Source organism: Misgurnus anguillicaudatus, unplaced genomic scaffold (genome assembly GCF_027580225.2).
Source record: "Misgurnus anguillicaudatus unplaced genomic scaffold, ASM2758022v2 HiC_scaffold_26, whole genome shotgun sequence".
Classification (NCBI taxonomy): domain Eukaryota; kingdom Metazoa; phylum Chordata; class Actinopteri; order Cypriniformes; family Cobitidae; genus Misgurnus; species Misgurnus anguillicaudatus.
Window position 1 is genome coordinate 5,535,529 of NW_027395276.1, and position 10,136 is coordinate 5,545,664.

Below are 10,136 nucleotides of genomic sequence, written 5' to 3' on the forward strand. Positions count from 1 at the left end.
CTGGACATTCAATCTGTCGAAAAATCTCAAAATCGGCAAAATGAACATACGTGAGTTTCATCGGACAGCGACGATATGTTCTAGAGTCTGTATTTGCATCTTGTGAATGTCTTCTGTTTTATTTTTTTTATTTTTTTTAGTTGTTCTTCAATTTTTGGAGTTTCTGTCTTTGATGCCTGTTTGTTTCCTGTAACGATGTTTATATGTTCTCTAATAATAAACAAAGAAATAAAAATGAGCCAAAACAGACCAGAAGAAACCTACAGAAGGATGAGTTTGACTACAGCTAAACTCTGTAGAAAAATAGACCTCGAGGGCCAAAGTTAAAGATTTCACATTTACAGTATAGAAGATTTTTCGGCTGTAAAAAACTAACACGTGTGTAATTCAAACAGTTTAAATACTCAGAACACTGATGATGTATTTGATTGTGAATATAGATGAATATTATTAAAGCATTGATTATTGTAGCGCTGGGAGATCAATTCACTGTTACACCACATGAGGGCGCAAGAGACTCACAACATGAGAGCAAAGAAACCATCACAACCTACCTGATGTTGTCATTTCCCTTATATGGTTTGGGCTAGAGATCGGGTTTTTGGGGTTATTCTACTACAGAAATGCTGTTCCAGGGTCAACAAACTATATTGACCTAGGAACCGCTCTAAACCACTACTGCATCATTCATTTTAATATTTAATTGTTTCAATGTTTGTAATTAGAGACTGAATGCTGTGAAAGTTGACACAAGAATCCACTACACCATCAGCTGCCTTAATCATTCTTATCCAGATAAAGGAAATGTGGGATTCAGGGGTGGTCTGTCTGGACACCCCCTCCCCAAAAAGGGACCCAATGTCGGCTGTCTAAAGCATATTTATACACACACAAGTGCACACACACCCTCACAGACACCCATCTGCCCAATGATACACACACATACATACACTGAAGAGAGAGAGAGACTTGATCTGTCAGTCTATCAACAGGCTTGACCTCTGACCCTGTGGATCAATAAGGTTAACTGACCTGTGATGTTCTTCAGTGGGTCATTTGTCCTGAAGTAATTGTAGTAATTTTACACCAATGTCCTTTATTCTGACTGACTGAAGTGTGTAAACAACATCTCAAGTAAACATGACACACTTTCATTGTTTAAATCCCACAAATATACCCTCACAACATTCACAACATTCACAACATTCATGACTTTAAATCAGAAGGGAATTTGCTAAAAGTCATTTTGAATGAATGAATGAATGAGTTTTATTAGTAGATTTATTATGATGTCACATAATGTAAAGCATGCACACTGTAAAAAATCAACTTGGTTTTATAAGTCAATTCAATCTAGTCTTTTAAGTTTTGACTTGATAAGTTGACATAACTTATAAAAACTATTTGAAATTGTAAACTTAATTTAAGTTAAAGTAACATAAAAAAATATATGTTGATTTGACAACTTTGTATTTCTCCTTTCTCATGAGACTTTAAAGATGTGCTTGTTTTCCAGTTTGTGTCTCCTGAAATTCTATGGAATTACATTTGTGTCAAATTAAACGCACGCAACTTTTGCAAAAACAAACAAAAATATACATTGATAAAAGAAAAAAACTATCTGAAAATAAAAACAATCAACTAACTAGCAAAAAAATTAACATCATCTTTAAATATACTGCATTCTTTGTTTATAGTTTTCTAAGTTTCACTTTCACTAAATATAGTTTTGAATGTGCTGCAAATGTTTTCGTTTTCACTTTCCAATTTTTTGTTTGCGCTTCGCAAATTTACGTTCTCCATTTTGACACAAACCTCTCGTGAGGGGCGGGCTTAACAGCGGTTCGCTCTTATTGGCTTGTGAGATTTTGATTGACAGCTCATTGAACCGGAACCCCGGAACAGAAGGTGGCGGTAGTGCACCAATAAGCTGGATCCCAACCACTGTTAAAAATAACAAGAAGAAGACGATCGGACGCTGTTTATCAGCGGAGCTGCAAGTAGTCTAAACAAACGGTAATAAGAGTATATTAAAGAACATTATTGATAATACACGGATATTTTACACGTCAGCAGAGGAATTACAATAGTTCAAGATGAGTAATCGAGAGGCTCACGGTCCGGAGCACCAACACCATCCTCCTCGGCCGGACAATCGAGGCAGCCTGAGGTAAGTTTGTAATAACTATCAAAATAAATAGAATAATCCCACTGCAAGATTTATTCATGTGTGAAGGCTGCAACAGTTGTGTTAAACTGTATATGAATGGTATTGCATTTCTCAAAGCAGAGCAAAGATCGTTATGTAACAGACCCATTTGTTCCATAGTCTACTTTGGCACATTTAGGCTTACAATGGATATGTGAAACGCAAAGATAATGATCTTTCTTTAATTGTGGTTAGGCAAACAATTCTATCTTTATTATTGTCCATAAAAAACAAATGTAAGATTTTAGCCTAATTCCGCTTTTTATTTTATATTACTTATCAGGACCAAAGAGTGTAATTTCTCCAGGTAGGCACTGAACCAGTTCATGTTGTTCTCTGTATATAAAATACCAATTTAAAGGGGCTTTGGTAAATTTTTAGGTTTTTTTAGTTTATGTTTTTATTAGATTTGAAATGTAACGAGTTCAGCATAGAATTCATGTTAGCTATTTCTACAAGAACAAGTGTGAGAACATATTTTGCAGCGAATGTTTAGTTTAAATCAATTTTAATTCAAATCAATTAATCTTTAATGCACGTTTACAAGAGCACTGCAAGGTTAAAATGAAGCCTTGAAAGGGGTAGTAATGTTTGCTGTTACTGGTGGGACAGAAAGCTCTCTTTGAAAAGATAACATTTTAAAGATCTTTACTTGTGTTCAGAAGATGAACCAAAGTCTTAAGGGTTTGGAACGACATGATGGTGAGTAAATGACGACAGAATTGTCTTATTTAGGCGTATTAGCAGCACTCTAAAAATGCATATCTGCACCACATCTGGTGGTATTCAGCCTACCTGCCCTTAATGTAGGAATGCCACTAATTTGGTTTCCATAATACTTCACATGATGATTTACTATGGACAGACATTGCTTTTTTATAAGCTACGATTTGACCATACTTTTCTCTTTTTTTTTTAGAATTGAGCCTCTATGGTGTGATGTTTGGTCAGCTGTCTCTTGTACTATGAAGAACTGCAATGGAAGAAGAGACAGTGCTTGATTCGGCAGGTGAACTGCACATATTTTGTAAGACCAGATTTCATTTTAGAATATTTATCAAGAATTAACGTTTCATTTTTCATCTTTTATTTTTATTCATAATTCTAGCCAGGTAGATGGCATGACATTAAACTCTTAATAAACAACAACAACAAAAAAACACTGTAATAATACATCCTTCCCCCAAACTATTTTGCAAAGTCATTACTCATTATCATAGTAAGTAGCGTGCTGTCCCCTTCCCCTTAAAGCAAATGTGGTCTCAAGACTCATCCAATGCCATGTGTAAATAGGGCTTATGTTACATGAGATTGGAATGACATTAACTAAATATCAGGATTTTTATTCTTGACATTCATGTACTTGCATATAGTTATTTTGGCATTATGTAATTATGTGTCCTTAGAAATGTATCAAACTAAATTTGGTTAGCATTATAACACATTGTTTCTTTTTCAGATGGTGGAGCAACTTTTTTAAGAGGAAATTGTTGACAATGTCACAGAGGATGATGGTGTGGTCGTGGTGCCAGAGATCTATTGTCCTTTGTCAGACCAAAAGCCTTTGATATCACCATTGAATGTCTAGGAGTTATACCAACAGACACTTGATGTCATCCAAAGACTGTGCTCCATTTAAATTGTAAAAGTCATTTTCAGGTTTACAAGATACAAAAGCTGGTTCACAGATGTACCTTTCCTTTAAAACTATTTCCCACCTGTAATCACAATGGAGACACATCTCTGACTGCTGGGCTTCCCCTCTTATTGTGTCCGGATTCATATGCATCTGCAGGGTTATTCATGGCAACACTTTATAGCGTTGTGCTGGTAATTTATCTTTATATATCATGCCTTCTCACTACATCTGTCAGCCTGTGCTTTACATATCTGAGAGTCAACGCAGCTGAACATGAAGGACAAATGCAATGCAAGACGTTATGCATGTTATATATCGGCATATGGATGATTAGATTAGAAACTTTTGTGTGTTTAAACATCACATGACATAGAAAATTGACTGTCCTCCATTTTCCTCCTTAGATTTAATTTGTACTTTAGACGTCAATGGGTACACTCTCATGTGTGCTTACCATCATTTATCAAAATATCTTCTCAGCAGAATAAAGAAACTTAAATAGGTTTACAACAACATGAGACTGAGTAAATAATAACAGAATTTTCATTTTTGTGTGAACTATCCCTTTAAGACTCTGTAAACCATTCAGATGCATGTAAAATCATTAACAACTGTTAAACAGCATCTATAAATGATAAAAAAGACATTACTATTGGGAGAAACATTTTGTCTAGACATTTGAGTTCATTTCAACTGACACTCTGTAAAAGTAAGCATTATGTTGCACTGCTGTTTCCATTCTTTCTTTAAATTCATTTGCTTGGCCTTCGATGCATGCATGTGTGATCAAAGTTATTATCAGTTATTTTGAAGGCGTTTTTCGACAGAAGCAGGTGCCTGTCAACCACTGCATGGGACAGAAAGTGCTGCCTCGTCCTGAGTTTCGCCGTCTAGGGCAGTAAAATAAACAATAAGCATTTAATGACATCACTACATGTAGCACAATAGTCATTCAACACTAATACTTTAAAATGTATAACTTGTTTGTAACTAATTGTTGCTTTAGAAAACCGCAAATTTACAGACAAGGTTAACATAAGAACCCTGAAATTTTGAAGCTGGTCACCCTGTGCACGGCTAACAGCAAAAACCTCCTCAGCAGCACATCAATAAAACTTGCAGTGGGATTATTCTATTTATTTTGATAGTTATTAAAAACTTAACTTACCTCAGGTAAGGTTGCCTCGATTGTCCGGCCGAGGAGGATGGTGTTGTTGCTCCAGACCGTGAGCCTCCCGATTACTCATCTTGAACTATTGTTATTCCTCTGCTGACGTGTAAAATATCCGTGTTTTATCATTAAATAAATATACTCTTATTACCGTTTGTTTAGACTACTTGCAGCTCCGCTGATAAACAGCGTCCGATCGTCTTCTTCTTGTTATTTTTAACAGCGGTTGGGATCCAGCTTATTGGTGCACTACTGCCACCTTCTGTTCCGGGGTTCCGGTTCAATGAGCTGTCAATCAAAATCTCACAAGCCAATAAGAGCGAACCGCTGTTAAGCCCGCCCCTCACGAGAGGTTTGTGTCAAAATGGAGAACGTAAATTTGCGAAGCGCAAACGAAAACTTGGAAAGTGAAAACGAAAACATTTGCAGCACATTCAAAACTATATTTAGTGAAAGTGAAACTTAGAAAACTATAAACAAAGAATGCAGTATATTTAAAGATGATGTTAATGTTTTTGCTAGTTAGTTGATTGTTTTTATTTTCAGATAGTTTTTTTCTTTTATCAATGTATATTTTTGTTTGTTTTTGCAAAAGTTGCGTGCGTTTAATTTGACACAAATGTAATTCCATAAAATTCCTTCAAGGTTTTTTTTTAGATTTGATCTGAATGTTGTCTAGTAGAAGGATTTGAGATGTTATACGTCATGTGATATTTCTTTCAGTCATACTTATGTTGAAGGATTATTTCAGAGCAGTTCATCCTATAGGCTTTTCTGCAGTTAAGTATTGAATAATTATAAATTATAATCTCATTTACAGAATAAAATCATATCAAAATATAAAACAAGGCACTTGAGTGAATTGTTTAAGGCATCTTGACAGTAAATAAGGCTTTTACACAAATCAATGCTGTATTTTCCTCACTGAGCCCATGAAGAGTTAACAGAGAGATCCTTCTCACAACGTTCCCATAGTTTTCTCAGTAAATTAAACATATATTCAGAGTTAGGTCAGAGGTCATCCAGTCAGACACCATTCAGCTGTAGGACAATGTTAAGAGATGTTGTGTGAAGATGCCAATTACGGCCTGTGGAGACGAGTCGGAGAGCTCCCGCGTGATCCGTGTTCCCACGATCATCATGACTTACACTACAACCCAACAATATTATATATCTAACTATAACTAATCATTATTTGACTGACAGTAAAAAAATCATATAAACAATCACAACATGAGATCTCAATAAACTATAAATGACAAAAAATTATTATTACGCTATCCACGTATTACTCCTCTAATTTTATGAATAAAGTTTGTGAGAAACAAATGAAAACTTCATTAAAGTTTCCTGAGCTTCAAAAGCTCTTCTGAACCTCTGAGCTAATATAAAAGATCTTCAGGGATGGACCATGATGGATGTTCTTTATAAACTGATAAGGACAGGGTCATTTTTAGGACTCACTCACACCAGAGACTTTGAAATATTGAGAATATTTGGTCCACCACAGAATAGATTCATGATATTAGAAATCAAATCTAGTTTTAAAGATCAATTTTTATGCTCGGGTCAATGAGGACATGTCCTTTCATACGACAAACATTTTTTGTAAATCTGATTTGATATCATGTGCATTGTGAAAGTGTTTGATTATATCTTGATCAGATCTTCTTTTCACTGTCAAAAAAATAGTCAAAATATGAACCGCATGCTGTCACTGGGGCTGTACACCTAAAGAGTTCATATATCTCAAAGATACAGATTTGTATCAAATGTATCTGTATCAAAATGCTACATATTAGGACCTCTTTATTTAACAGTGTACAAAACCTTCACGCACCTCTATAGTTAACAATTAGTTAAATAAAGACAAATGTATGAAAATAATGACCGTTCATATCCTTCAGTTTCATGTTGAAATAAAGTATCAGTATTGCACTGATTTAAATTAAAGATTTTATTTGACTATTTTTATTTAGTACTGATAATCTAATAAAAACCACAATGACAATAATGAGAAAGACAAAAACAGCAAAAGACAAAACACCTCTTTAGATTATGGGATTAAGGGGCGGTTTCCCGGACAGGGATTAGACTAGTCCTAGACTTAAACATTTTTAAGAGCTCTCCAAACTGAAAAAAACTTTCACTTACAGATCTTAAAATACATCAGGGCCCTTTGTTTTACTTCAAGATGCACACAGGTAATGTTTTTAGTAAGGCATGTTGTTTAAAACTAGTTATATTTCCTAATTAAACTAAGGCCTAGTACTGGATTAAGCTAATCCTGGTCCGGGAAACCGCCCCGTAATGTTTTAAAAGTGTTAAAAGTAAAAAAGTTAAAATTAAACATGTTTTTTTATCAAATGTGAGAGTGTTAATCACTAAAGGCTGAATGTGCGCGCACGTGTGCGTGTGCGTGTGTGTGTGTGTGTGTGTGTGTGTGTGTGTGTGTGTGTGTGTGTGTGTGTGTGTGTGTGTGTGTGTGTGTGTGTTAAACAGATCAGACTCTAAACTTGAACTTGACCGCTGGAGTCGTCTGGGAACGCAGACATGAATTTGGCCTCAGTTATTCTAATGCATGAGTCAATGTCAGCCCTCATTAACATATTCACCCCCCCCCCCATCCAAACCTTCAATTAATAGAGAAGAGCTGTGAGAAACTCTGAGAGAGAGAGAAGAGAAACTGAAGACAAATCACAGCTGCCTCAATCCACAACCCACATAACCTGTAAGTTACATTTCAAACATCAAGCTTCAGTTTAAATGCTGTTTATTTAGATGAATATAACGCTGTTATAATCTATTATTGTGATGTAATGAAGTGAAATACTGCTTTAGAGAATGAGATTAAAACCTGTTAAAGTCTTTACTGGATATCAGACTGATGCTTGTATGAAGTATGAATGAATTAAGATTTATAAAAGTGCAGAAATATATGAAATAGAGAAGATGAATGAGATTATTGGTTTACTGTAGGAGAAACTCGGATGAGAAACAAGACTTCTTCATTTTCATGTCTAGAGGAGAAACTATAAGTTGATTTCTCATTTGTGATTTGATGTTTATTTTGTGCTGTACACTTTAAAAATGGCTGGATTATTTTTGACCCATAATGGGTAAATATTGGACAGAACACAATGACCCAATGCTGGGTTATTATACCCCATGGTTGCATAACAACAACCCAACATTGGGTCATTTTTAACCCAGCACGTGTTCTGTCCAATATTTACCCATTATGGGTTAAAAATAATCCAGCCTTTTTTAGAGTGTATTAATCTAAGATTGTGGTTATTTTTGAAGCTTTCCCCTTATGTGACAGCGACGACATGAGAATCATTTCAAATGTTCTCAATGTCGTTGCAATGGTTAATTTTATAAATGTTTGCATACAGTAAGAGTCATTTATCTGTAAAACTATAATCAGATGAGAGATGTACAGTAAGTTTTTTAATGTAATAATTTTACAGAAAGAGATTGAAATGATTTTGTTTGTCTTTACGTTACTGTATGACTTCTCTCATTAGATACTGTGGACTTTATTATAATGCATATTGCTGTAAAGCTTCACATTTTGTATCTTACCACTGTCAGGTTTTTACAGATATGAACAGAAATGAGATTTTAATGTTAATCAAATGATGACAAACAAACAGAGCCGAGAAACATGTGTTAGATTGAGACGGGTGGCTTTCTAATGAATGGTGTTGTGTTATAATATCTATCGACATTGCATGCTAATTCTTGACACAAACTACTGCCCAGGTGTGGGTAACAGGTGTAAATGTGTATGTAAGTGAACACAGAGAGATAAATGTGTGTGTTGTTTATTATTAAGAATCTGTTTTAATTGAAGAGCATTCAGCTTGTGTCTTAGTTGCCTTTTAATATCAGTGAGATGAATGTGTATGTATGAGGGGAAGAATATACTGAAACAGAATTTCTCAGTTACATGATCAACATGTTAATATAAATTAAAATACATTTCACATCATATTAATAGTGTTAGTGTTAGGTAGTGCAGATACTGTAAAAAAAACACACTTATAAGAGCACTAAAATCTGTTTTTATTACAGTGTAAATAAATATTCTGATTTCTGATACTGTGAATGTGCTGGACAAAATAAAGTTAATATTTAAATGCAACAGTAAAGCTGGAAACATTTAGCATTCCCTTTCAAATGACAAATATTAAACACAATACTATATTAAATAAAGACTGTATATATTGTGCTATATACACCAGAGGAAAATCTTAACAACAATTCATTAAAATGGTACAAATGTACACAATTCAGAATACTTGTTGGTTTTATTTCACATAACTGCTGTAAAATTCAGAACAATATTCTAAAAAAAAAAACTCAAACATTCTCTCCGCGTATAACAATTAAACAACATGCTGAGGTAAATTCTGTAACCATATTAATAATAGCCTATTTAAAACAGTATTTTTACTGGTGTATTTAAATCATAAAAAAATTATTAATCAAAATATCTCAATGGTTTATTAAAAAGTGTGTCTGTAGAATTTAAGCATTTAACTCTTTAATAACTTAACAAACAGCAAATCTTACCATTTATTAAAAACAAATTACCTGTTCTTGCGCGTGCACACACACACACACACACACACACACACACACGCACGCACGCAAGCGCGTAAAGAAAAAAGAATCACGAGTCAAGGTCACGTAATTATTTGTTAATCATTTTAGTTTTATAATTCTAAATCGTGTTTGAATTCATATGTTAAATAACATGTGTGCTTATTTTTTTCTTTTGTCAATTTGGGATGTTCAATGAACTATTTTAATACATAATACATTTAATGATACAAAGAAGACTAGAAAGTTATTCATACTTTTAATCTCAATGTACAAATACATTTTTTCCAAACATTTTCCAGTCCTTTTAGCAGCCTATATTTTGTTTTTAAAATATGCTTATTCACAAACCTCAGAAAAGGATGGTGCCCTTTTATTTTTTTAGTTTGTACGTCTTAATGTTGATCCAATAAACAATAGAGCAGAATACATAATATATGTTTAGCTTTAGGCTAAATATTAAACCTGATTTTTAAACAATTTTAAGATAAATGTATTTTTTTACG

At 34.0% G+C, this 10,136-nt stretch overlaps 2 long non-coding RNA genes across 2 annotated transcripts; one reads left to right on the forward strand and one right to left on the reverse strand.

The window, feature by feature from the left end:
• Nucleotides 1–1,533: 1,533 nt before the first annotated feature.
• LOC129444496 (uncharacterized) lies at nt 1,534–4,619 on the forward strand. The gene is made up of 3 exons (XR_012368220.1): nt 1,534–2,170; nt 3,129–3,236; nt 3,669–4,619. It is a non-coding gene; the product is annotated as an uncharacterized lncRNA (long non-coding RNA).
• LOC141362390 (uncharacterized) lies at nt 3,669–5,645 on the reverse strand. The gene is made up of 2 exons (XR_012368221.1): nt 5,017–5,645; nt 3,669–4,738 (listed from the first exon to the last, which is right to left on the reverse strand). It is a non-coding gene; the product is annotated as an uncharacterized lncRNA (long non-coding RNA).
• Between the last annotated feature and the right edge of the window lie 4,491 nt (nt 5,646–10,136).